The following is a 12872-nucleotide window of genomic DNA, read 5'->3' on the forward strand; positions in this document are numbered from 1 at the left end:
AGGTTTATTAAGACACCAGAAAAGACCTGGTTTGTGAAACAAGACAAACCTAGGACCAAATATGCCATCTTGTACTAAGCCTTGTAAAGCCCTATTGTGGCCCTGTATTTTCCAATCCACCCGAGCTCAGGACATTTTGGAAAACTTGTAACATAATTTCACCTTCTGAAACTTGCAGCATCCCTTGTGAACTCAGCTGAGGCTGACCAAACCTCTGGAATTTATTGTGTTTGCCCACCATTATGAGAAGAGCTTTTTCAAGGCATGCCTTTGATGCCCTGTTGTTTTATGTTGTACTTCTAAGCCTATTGCCTGTTGTGTCAAATGCAGACAAATATTAATGTGAATTTATTTTATTGACAAAGCTCTAGAGGAGACTAACTCCAAGCCAACAACATATTTCACTTGGAACCAAGTCCAGGTTTCAGGAGGCCAAACCCATTTCAACACAAGCACTTCAAGCCCTCATTCTGTTGTCATCAATTGTCTCTATTTTTCAAACTGGGCACCTAAGTCGACACCAGGCACAAAAGGACAAAAAGGGGCTGAAAAAATAAGCATTGCAAACTCCTAGTATATAGTTCTCCTACAGAATTTGGACAAAACAGTCCTAAGTAATCCTGTCTGAAATGCAGGGAAAGGGAAAAGGGAAAGGGAAAGGGAAAGGGAAAGGGAAAGGGAAAGGGAAAGGGAAAGGGAAAGGGAAAGGGAAAGGGAAAGGGAGGAGATAAATAATTTGTCTCAGACAAATTCTACCCATTTAACTTCACTAGTGGGGTCTACATGTTCTACTAGAAAGGCCTGGGCCTGCTCCTCAGCTCTGAAGTCAACTGCCCTAGATAGAGTCTCTACTGATAAATGTCTTCACCTTCCAGAGAAGGGTGGCATCATTCATAGTTACCTCTTGGGAACAGACCCTCATGTGTACTCTTAAATGTTCTGACATTGTGTAGGTAGCTATTGCTAGTCAAACCATGTCAGGGATTACTGTAACAATTTTAAAATACTGTCAGCTGCAGAATGATGCATGAGTTCATGCTTTCATACTGCTTAGTTTTTTAATAACATACGACGAAAGAAATTTCTAAATTTAGAACATTTTTGCTCTAATTTTCCTTTCTTGTCAATAGGAGAAATAGGTTCTTCAGATTTCATATGGCCCAAATCTCACTCTGCATATTTTGATCTTTTGTTATTGGGTCTAGAGGTTCTGGGAAAACTAAATTCTAAATACAAATGACTCTATTAAGTTTGTACATTAGTTGGAACTAAACCAGTCCAAATTACAACTCATATTTATCAAACTACTTGCATGATAAGTTAAAGTTCTCAGGTCAAAACCTGTCTTCAGCGTCATTTGTGCATACCCAACAGAGTCAGCTTAGGTCACCAAATCCATCCAACTTACTTTTTGCACAGTAATAATTTTTAGATTCTCATATATTCTGAATAGTTTTAATCATGTTGATGCTCCATAGAGAAAATTTCAGTTTTTCGGAGAACATTGCCTTTTATTTTGAAGTGCAAAAAATGCCAGACTGACAAAGCCTTTTCAATACTGTAAAGTATCCTGTGTACTTTATTCATGACATGTTTATTAAACATGATTTTGTCCAGAAAAAATATACCATTGGTGTTATCATTGGTTTTAACTTTAAGATAATTGAATTCACCAAATATATTTATTATGAAGAACCCTGTCCTTTCCCTCCAGAAGCCCAATGGGAATGCTATTACTGATTTCCAGAAGAGTAGGATTGGGTCCAAATTATCTGAATCAATGCCAAGAAAAAGTTTGTTTTGGTCTGAGCTTTTGGCTAGTTCCTTACACCAAAAATAGAGATAAAGGAAATGTTTCCTCTTGATCACAAATATTAACCCATTTGAACCAAATTATGTGTTAAACTTTGGCTGTGACATTAGAAACAGAAATTATACAAAATTGCAACAGCCCATTGTGTAGAAGAAGTGATCCAAATTTACTGGTGACCTAAATGGTGATTAAAATTACACATGAAGAATTAGTTGTTTAGGAAACAGATGTTAAGAAGAGGAATAACTGATAAAAGAGGCAATATGACATCATCTGCCCTTGAGTGGATGTAAAATATATGTGACAAGACACAGAGAAAGATGAGGAATCTCAAGAAACGCAACAAGCAGATGCAGGAAAAAGCTTCTCTTTTTAACTTATTTATCCTATCTTAAACCTTCTTCCAGCTAAATTCAGAAACTGGGTTTCGTCTCATCTAGTTTTAAACATCTACTGGCTTTAAAATTAAATCTGATGTAATCACTATACTTTCACCAGACTCAAAGGAGAGAGAATAGTAGATTATCCAGAAAACAAATCCTCTGAGAGATTTTATGCACTAATGTCCAGGTGTAATTAATCACCTTCAGAGACAACTGGTTTCATTCGTGTTAATAAAAGGTACTTCAGATTTAGTATCATGCAGATGCCCAGCTCAGAAATTACTCTCATGCACAGTGCATCCTCCAGCATACTTTTTTGTGGGTAAACAAGCTCAGGAAAAACAGAGCTCCATTTAGCCAGAATCCATCTACTACTGCCTAGTCATTGCTGAAGGTCCCATTTGCATCACACTCTTCGAAACACAACACATGGCTCTAGAGATATCCTGTGGCCAACCTTCAGAGACTCATTAAGCTACACAGATAGTTCTACACCTAGCTTTAAAAAAGGATAGGCTTTTTTTCTTTCCTGTTCCACAGCTGACAATTCTTTTACCATTCAGGCTGCAATGCTCTGTTGTTTTGCCAGATGACCCTTTTCCATCAGCTGCTCATCTTCTCCACTATCTGCATTACCAGCAGATTCACCTCTGACTCCAAGAGCTCCATCTGCTTACATCTGAGGTGGCTCAAATTAAATGGCTCAAATGCTTACATTGAGGCAGCGTGCATTAAGCAGCTCACTAACTGCATGTCATTCCTCCTTGTGCAGAAGACAGCTCCAAGGTCCACCGTAAACCTGTTTTCAAGGCTTCCCTGGAACCTGCTGGATATGTCTGTATCCATAAATAGGATTAGCCAGGGACCCAAGGATCAGTGTCACGGCACAACTTGCACATATCTAAACAATTTTTCCCCCACCCCAGCCCATACACACCACAACAAGGTGGCTGTGGCCAGATTTCTTACAGGAACAGTCTCTATCTACAGTTTCCAGGCCAGCGCTAGCTGACACAGATATAACCACACATAACCACACTGCTGTGTGTAGGTTCTCTGAAAAGTGGTGAATTTAACCCATCCATCAGTTAATAAGAAAGAAACACACGGAATTACTCCTTCTGGTTTGCCAAATCTTGCTCTTGTGGAATAATGTTTAAATCCGTAACTGTTCCTGGTGCTTAACAGACCAGCATGCTCTTGAAGAAAATCATCTGCCAAGGAGGTGGCAATAGGTAGGACGTGAAGCCCCCAGAAATCATGTCTGGCTTACATTCTTAAGAACATATTCATCACTCAGCTGCTGATATGCAGTAGGAACTGCTGATTACACATTTGCAGCTAACATGAAAAAGTTAGGGAAGGAATCCTTTTCTCTAGCTGTTCCCTTCCTTTTTATTCCAGATGCAAGAAATATATATATACCAGTTTCATATTTCACCTATTGAGCTTGTTGGGATTTAAAATGTTAAAAGGGGCAAAGAGGTTGTTTAAAACAGCAACTGCAAAAGGAATGATGAGAAAGAGGGTGGACTGTATCTTGTTTTTAACAGTGAGGGCTAGCACGGAGTTACACTGGCAGGTTCATTGCTGGTCTGAAGTATACAAGTGCTAACTAACCCCAACTGCCTTATACCACCAATAAGCAGCAGTAAATCTGTCCCTCTGCTCTTATCAGTCCATAAAAAAGGTTTCAATTTACTAGGAATTAATTTTAACTGTTACATTTGTACTGACAAGATACTTTTGGCAAGCTGGATGTTACTACAAAAACTATCATACAGCAGAGAAATTTACAACTGCATTCTTAAATGTTATGGCATCTTATCTTCTTTGCCCTAATTCTCATGGCTTTTTGCTCTTCGCATCTGGACTTCTGGCATTACACAACTATGAAAGAAATGTGCATTTCAGTCAAGTGATTCAAAGGAAGAATTGCATCAATGTAAATGCACAGGAATCATGTCTGAGGGTTGTAACTTGTATTTAAGCAGGAAATTCCCCCTAAAATAGAGTGTCTTGTTTGCAATGGCATTGTGTCTAAGATAGAAGGAGGAGTGATCTTTATTCATGTCATTAGAGTAGACAGGCAAGGAATCTGTGGTAAGGACATGGGCTTATGGGTTATTATTCTTATATTTAATTTAAACATACAACTATGGTGCTTTATTTTTAACATAATAGCAAGCTCATTCAGCTGACAATGAACAGGAATAGGGGAAATGGCTCAGATACAATGAAATCCTCTTTGACATTTCACCCAAATTAGAATGACTGTTTTGGAAGCTGCAATATTTGCACTTGCTTTTCTTCATTGTCATTTAATTTTCTTCCTCTAATGCTAACCCTAAGTATAAGTGATGAGGAACCAAGTGAAAGATAGTTATTGCACAATTTCAGTCCTGACTAGAAACAAAAAAAAAAAGTAAAAATGGCCATAGACTGAGTTTTCAGTGCATTAAAGCTGCCTCCAAAAAGTACCCAGAGCTGCATTCACTAACCCAAACTAAATGCACTCTCCAGCTAACATGTGGTAATGCAGTGCTGTGAATTTTTGTTTGGTTACTTTTAAATTTTTACATCATCCCATTCTAAAAAACAGTTGCATATGAATGTCAAACACTCCAAAGAGGAACATGGAGCACAGGAATAAATAATTGAACCATTTGATCTGCTGCGCAGATTAGTGAACACAGGAAGACAAAAGTGTGCTAGAGTGGAGTTTGTAGGCCACCAGGAGACTGGCACAGTATGGAGACTGGAGAATGAGAAATAAGCAATGCAAACTGGGAAGGGTGAGAATGTTGCAAGGCAGAAGGATCTTGAAAGCCACCACATCTACTTGTTTTTTTTCAAGATGCTGAATACTTGTGAATTTTAAGGACATTCCTAGAATCTGCAGGTAAAAAACCCTGGTAAATTTATTCCCTATTTACAAAGAGTCTTTAGCAAGATAGACTCATGCAGACTGCAGCTAAGTTTGGAACAAACTTTCTAAACTTTTTCACAAGTTTGTATAGTCTTTCTGGAACCTAAAGCTGAAATTTCAGCACAGAATTAAAGACACTATATTCTGCCCACTTACCACCTTACTACAGAATCACAGCCCTTACTCAATTATAGTGAAAAGACTATAAATAGGTGCATAGGAAGATACTGGCTTTATGAAGGACTCAGAGGAGGTATAAGTCTCTGAAAACAGAAAAGGAATAAGATCAAGTTTTCAGAGGCAAAAAATGAAGCTGTAGAATAAAGGTCAGCAAATATAATCTATGAAGCGTAGGTGAGAGGTAGAGCAATGTTTGAACATCAGTTTGTCAGAACAGGTATTTGTGTCACGCTGTTAGCCTGTGAATCTGGGAATATGGCGGTCTCTCTGTGCCATTCATGTCATATTCAGAAATTTTGAAACAGGAGAAATGGAGAAGAAACCAGAAGGTTGTTCATAGAAGAAACAGTATTCTGTGGCTGTGGTTTCCAGTAAAGTTCAAGTTCTTCTATAGCGAGATTTCAATAGATGAGGTCAAGGCTACAGAAAGTACATGACATATTATAGGAAGAGATATGCCAAAGGCAGGAATTAAATGCGTGGATGAAAAGGCCAAAAAGTTCAGGGAAATGTGAAGTAAGTAGCTTTAGACAACAGTTAACAAAGGAAAGGAGAGAGCAGAACCTAGAGGACTACATTTGCACCTCATGTGGATTAGGGAAAAATGAAGTTTGCACTGAGGTAGGACCATAGTAGGGAAGCTTACTTGGAAAAAATTAATGCCAGTGGCAGAAATTCTCCAGCTTAAAAAAGTAGTGGGTGGAGTTGTAAGGAGTTCACTTCTGACTGATGTTGGGGAGAATATGATTTTGCTGGCCTGAAAGATTAAAAGAAAGAGATATAGGTAGTCTTCTCTAGCAAAGAAGAGAAAGAAGGAAGGGTCATGAAGGTGAAGTCATGGAAAAATGATACATAAGGGTCAAGGATGGGAGAGAACTAAAAAAAAGTTAGGGAGAACTTTTCCCTGGAGAAATCAAAACGTATTTTTGAGCAGGAAGTAGCTTTGGAGAGTTCCTCTTGAAACAAGAATACTCCGTTTCCTGGAGATAAAAAAATAGATTGCTGCTAGGAGCAAAGAGGTCCACTTCAGAGAATGGTGGCTTGATCTGAGAACAAATATGTGACCAGGCTACTACAGCATCTATAGGGGCTTTTTGTAGATGTATAGACTCAAGAACAAGCAAGGTGATGTTCTGCTAAAGGCTGCAAGTGGAGTGAGTGTCATAGAGCACAGGTCTGTGCAAGCTGGGTACAAGAGCTCTTGGCCTCAGTACAAAAGAGATATTGAGCTACTGGAGAGATTCCAGCAAAGTGGACACAAAGATAATTAAGGGATTGGGGCACCTCTCCTATTAGGACTGGTTGAGAGAGCTGGGGCTGTTTATCCTAGCAAAGAGAAAGTTCAGGGGTGATCTTGTTAAGGTGTATAAATATCTGAAAGGAGGGTTCAAAGAGGATGGAGCCAGGCTCTTTTCAGTGGTGTCCAGTGACAGGACAAGAGGCAGCGGGCACAAACTGACACACAGGAGATACTGTCTGAATGTCAGGAAACACTTTTTTTTACTGTGAGTGTGACTGAGCACTGGCACAGGTTGCCCACAGAGGTTTTGGAGTCTCCATCCTTGGAGGTATACAAAAGCTGTCTGGACACGGTTCTGGGCAACCAGCCATAGGTAGCCCTGCTTGAGCAGGAGGGCTGGACCAGATGATCTCCAGAAGTCTCTTCCAACCTCAATCATTATGTGATTCTGTAAAGAGTAGTGATGATAGTATCTATGTCTTCCAAACCTACTTGACTGAAGGATCAGAGACAGCAGGAGAAGATGTCACACAAAACCACAGCATTTAGAAAACAAAATAGATTCCAGAAAACCAAATCAAAACAATTCCAAGGCACTTGGGAGAAGAAAGGACAGCAAATTCAAGAAGAGCCCATTGTATAGCAACAGTAGTCTGTCTTTTATGGAGGACTTGAAGGTTGCAATTCAATACCTCTATGGGTTATGTTAATGGATTGTTTTAATAGTAGTTGTGCACCTGATCAAAAGAACCCACTTTGACCTTTAAAACCAGATTCCTCAGTGTGAAAAAATAATGTAAAACATGTCCGGAACATTTTGAAGCCAGAATCATCTTGGTAATGTCAATAAAAAAGTCAGATTTTGAGGCCATCTTCTATAAACAAAAGCATCTCAAGACAGAATTCCTGTTTTCCCTTGGCTGACAGCGCATGATCTTCTAGCGTTAAATATAGATGCATGTAAAACTGACATTCCTAGTTTGAGCCATATAAAAGGAGAAGTTGTGTTATTCCATCAGCACATTTTTTAATTGTTGAAGGCTAGATTTTGCTGCAAAATGTAAAAGATAACAATAACACATGCCTGTTTTCAATATATTAAGGACTGTATTTGATGAGGTGCTGAAAAGACATGCATCCATAGTAACTACAGAATGTCTGTGTAGAATACAAATCCTATGTAGAATACAAATCTTTAAACAGTCCCTTGAAAAATGCAGTTAAAGTAGCCATCTCAGCAAGCAGCTGCACCTATTTAAAAAAAGTTTGGTTTCAGGTCAATAGATCTGGACCTCCCAAGTACTTCTTACCAAAAATGTGGTGTCTAGTAGGACTCATGTCACCTTTCCTGCTGACCTGCAGAAAAGAGTGCTCTGACCTTCCCCACATTGTGATCAGATGAGGTACCCAGCTATTTCCACGGCCAACAACCAAAACTGAGAAAATGGCCAAGCACTGGTTTTCATCTACAATCCAACATTTTTCTGAAATAAAAGTGAAAAGCTTCTTCAAAGGTCTTAACCACAAGGACCTATTTGCACATGTAAGATATTTTTATGTCTTATAAGAGAAAAATATATCATCCAAGGATGTAAATCTGTAGGAAGCTTTTTCTAGGTCTCTATGCGCATTTGAATAGCTTCCAGTCATCCACATAAACAGTACTCTTACCTCTTGAGGTATATGACATCTGAATACTATCTCTTACTTATTTCCCTGGGTAAATAATTATTGCATTCTGTCAGTGTAGTTTGGTGAAAGTCATAGAATGATGGAATCATTTAGGTTGGAAAAGACCCTTAAGATGATCCAGTCCCCTCAAGTGAAAAACTCTCCCATTAGAAATGGAAGTGTCTCCCTCTCCAGCCCAAGCAGAGGATCCCAGAGACTATTTTAGTTGCTAGGCAGCCATACTACTGTCCGGAAAAAGCCCCAGTGCCTTGTGCTAAGAACCAGCCCACTACTTAGGGATGACCCCACAGTAATAGGTTTGATTTGGAGATAGTTGGAACCAACCTGAACAGAGCCAAGCATGAAGCAAACAAGGAGCCTGTGGATAGCCAGCTGTCTTGCACCTGAGATCTCTCCTCAGCCCTCTGATATTTCACAGTATGGATTTCTTTATTCTAGTGATTTTTTTAACTGAATGGTTTTATTGGTGTACAGTTTAAAGTCAGTAGGTGGTGGTGGGTTCATTCTACATAGATGAACACTGAGTTTGTATTACATGGACACACTTGCAGAAAAGCATGGATAAGTGCATCACTGCACCTCTTGAGGTCAGATATTTTGTCTGGAAATGAATTTAATCCAGACTTGAAAGGCTCACCTGGAGCGATTTCTGTGCAAAAAACATAAACAATGTATGGTCGGTTATCACCTCCTTTGTAAAAGTGCAGACATTTCCAGCAGCTGAAAAAGGTCCTATTTTTTTATACAACTGATCTTATCTAGGCTTCCTGGGAGATTCTGACCCAAACTCCTACTGCAACTGGAATTTGAAAATAAAGTGTGTCACCTTTATTCTATTGAAGTAGCATAGAAAAATGCGTCTTTAATAATTTCTGTAAAATTCAGAAATGCTGCTCTTTCAAACCTGCAGCTACATTCCCAAACTCATTTCAGTAGCTTTTCCCTTAATGGACAGCAATTCAGTGTATTTTATGCCTCAAGTTGATTACATGCTGCTACGTTAGTTTTAGAACTTTAATTTACTTTGTGATTTCCTTTGCTGATGCTGAATAGCAAGGTTGAGAGGACTAAATTTTACTAACTGGCATATTATTTTAAACCTTCGAGTTTTAGATAGGAAAATAAAATTTCAGTTAGCAATCAGCCTGATGTAAAGGCTTGAACTTCATTCCACATAAAATCCTCGAACTCATATTAATAACGAGTATAGAGACAGACAAATGTCTTCTTCTTAGTACAAATTTGATTGCCTTTCATTGTTTTGCATCTTACTGTTTTAAAATAAAGTACAAAATCATTTACAATGTAACCTACATTAAAACAGGTATCTACACACAAACTTCATGTTTCATTTGTGATATCTACTGTTATTGTTTTATTGTAACCTTTTATGACAAAATACATGTTGTTCCACTCTTTCAAGAATTAGGTATACGGTAAATACACTGCAATTGACAGCCAACACTATAATTTATAGAAGTTGCTTAGCTTTGTAGAAGACACAAGGCATAACTACACATCACACTAAAAAGAATTTAATATTTATTGTATAAATTTAGACTAAGGGGAAAAAATGAGGCAAACAATGTTACTCTTCTGTACTATCTGCCCAGTACATAAACCTGCAGTTAAAAAACTGCAATATCCTAATTTCTTGATTTCTCAAAGTATATTTACCCCTTTAAAATTGCCATTGGTAACATTTCTGTGGTAACTTCTAAAACACAGAAAACTATTTTCTGACTTAATTGACCTCCTGCGTCTAATGTGTGGCTCACACTGAGACAGCTATTCTTTCTATTCATCCCAGACTTGCCCCAGTTAGTAGGCAAATTTCCACCGGACTCAATAAAAAGAAAAGCAGGTCTGATGGGGCAGATTTCTGAGGCTACTTACTGAACAACGTAAACAGAAAATGAATGAAATTTGCAAAAGTACCTGAAAGCTCATGACAAAATTCCCACGGATTCAATGAGTATAACATGACTTAAAATATACAGTCCTGTGGTGTGTCTCATAAGCTTGTTAATGAAAGGGTTTTCTGATGCTGTAATGGTGACCATTTACCATGATTTAAAGTACATGTAACAGAATAATCTTTAAAGTCTTCCTGTTGTTAAAGATCATTCTGGTGGTGATTACAAGTTATTCAGTCTACTTACTTTACACTCCAAATTAAAAAAAAAAAAAAAAGGAAAAAGATTAAATAGAGCATTAGCAAGCAGTCATGGAAATGTTGCATCTGACTTAGAATTAAAATAGTGACTGGCTGCAATTCATATAATTGTCAATAGCCTGTGGGATGGAATGCAGTGAAAGTGCAGAATATAATAAAATGAGTGTCAGACAGCCTGGAGGATCTTTTAGATGGTGGACCAGCCCAGCTTTGCTTGTTTGGTACAAAAGTGAACTTTCCATAGGACAAGGGGTATTTCTGCTTCCTAGGAAAAAAAGAAAAAAGAAAAAAAGAGCCAGCTACACTAGCAGCAGTTTGCACAATCTTACATAATGAATTCCATATAGTTCAGTAAGGAATTTATTTCATAGCATAATTAGCAGAGGCCACTTAAGGGGCACCAGTCTATTATATTTACAGATTTTTTTTCTTGTTGCAATCTAGATTAACCCTGTTAGTTGCTTCTTCATTTAAGCTACAGTTAAATTGCCAAGATGTCCACTGTGGTCTCAGTGTTTAATATGGTATTATCTTCATCCTCACATAAATTTCTGCAAAACTGTGCTTGCCTTTATTTTTTCATTAATTAAAGCAGACTTGGACCACAGCATATGCTCTTTTGAATTTCTCAAATATTCTAATCTCTGAAAAAACAGAGTAGAAACAAAAAGAGTCGTAAACTTAGCTAGTTACAGTCAGAAACAGCTTAGGTGCTTTGTCGCATAGACCTGTTTTGTGCAGTATTGCACAGTAATGTGCTTCAGGTAGCAGCAGTTGTCCTGAGTTCTGTATACACTATTACTAAAAATTTCTGAAACTAAATTGCTGTTACTAAAACTTCTGAAGCTGAACTAAGTGGCAGCAATGGTGGTGCTACCAAACAGTAGCAAACATATTTCATGGAGTTGTGCTAACAAAAATGTTCACAAATACATCAGTGTAGTCGCAATCTACTTCTTGTTGGTCAAGAGCAGCACAGAAGCCTTTGAGGCTTAGCAAGAACCTTGCAAATAAAAAGCATGTTAATGCTATGTTAATGTTAAAAGTTAATGCCAAGATTCTCTAATAGAAGTCAATACTGCATTTAGCAAAACATTGTTCACTTATGGATGACTGAATTGGAAATTGAGAAAATGCAGAAGTGAAAACTGAAAAGACTTTGGTTAAGTCCCCAGGGCTCAGAATATTATAGGGTTTATTCAATGTTCACACTTCTGTCACTGGGAGAGGAATCAGCCCCAGTGCTGCAAAACAAATCCTGCTGCAAAACATGGTCTGAAAAAGCCTGAACCTGAAAAGATCAGTATTCCAGCTGGAGTGCAGTCACCCTCCAGCTATCCTCACACAGTTTAGAAGTGACTCTAAGTTCCTTTATTTCACAAATACTGTAATATAAAATGTGGAAGAAAAACGAGTGTGCCAGCTTAATTAGGAAAAGCATCAAGAATGATTAAATGGGAAAGGGGCTTGATACAGCAGACTTTAAGATGGAGATGTGAAAAGGAAGCTAAATGGGGACGAGAAAAAGCTGCCTGCTACATTAGCTCAAGAAGGTGTTAGCAGGAGACACTGTAAGGATGAGATATCAGACCAGCAATTTTCAAAAGAAACATTTGGTTCTCTGTGTTTTTCCCTAGGGGTATGATAATAATTTAGGTGACTTCTGTAATGAAGCATTTATACATTCACGTTCTGCATATGATTTAGCTTCCAGCATGATATAATGAAAAAAAAAAATTATGTAAGAATGCTGGAAACCAGCTTTAAAATTCAGCTTTCTAGTTAGACGTGCAATTGTTTCCAACCTTCAGAGGCTGTTCGTAGTCTCCACAAAATCCTGTACGAATCTCTTCACTCTTACACTTCACTGAAGGACGCAAGGACTGAAATGAGCTCACGGAAATCAGATGCATTGCCATGCCTGTCCGAAGCGGCAGCCAGATAACCAAGCAGGATGACTGCAGCTTCCGAACAGTCAAAATACTGCTTCTGACATAAGAATATAAAAGTACCCCGGTTTGGGAAGTGCTTTAAAGCGTGGCACTAATCCCGTAGGAGTTGCACAAGCAGCATTTGTGCCACTGTGGATGTATGAGTGGGGGCTGTCTGCAGAGGGGAATAAAATGCAAGTGTGAACCCTGTACCCAGCTACTGGGAATGAACGTTGGAGAGGACAAGGAGGAAAAGCCCAAAAGCCCTCTTCCTCCCTGCAGGCGTCCTCTAACAATGCCAAAGCCTCTTCTAACAGCCCTTTCTGATTTGAAAAACTCTTTCGAAACCCGCAAAATTGCTTTATTAGGTTGCCGCGGCCAACCTAGTACAAGACGAGGCGGGCGGGCCGCAAAAGGGGCAGGTGGCAGTGCAGGTGGCCCAGTAGGTACCGAGGCAGGGATCACTACAGCCGGGGGGCTCCCGACAGCGCGGCGGGGCGGGGCAGCGGGGCCGGCGGGAGAGCGGAG

The sequence above is a fragment of the Strigops habroptila genome, chromosome 2, assembly GCF_004027225.2.
Source record: "Strigops habroptila isolate Jane chromosome 2, bStrHab1.2.pri, whole genome shotgun sequence".
Lineage (NCBI taxonomy): Eukaryota > Metazoa > Chordata > Aves > Psittaciformes > Psittacidae > Strigops > Strigops habroptila.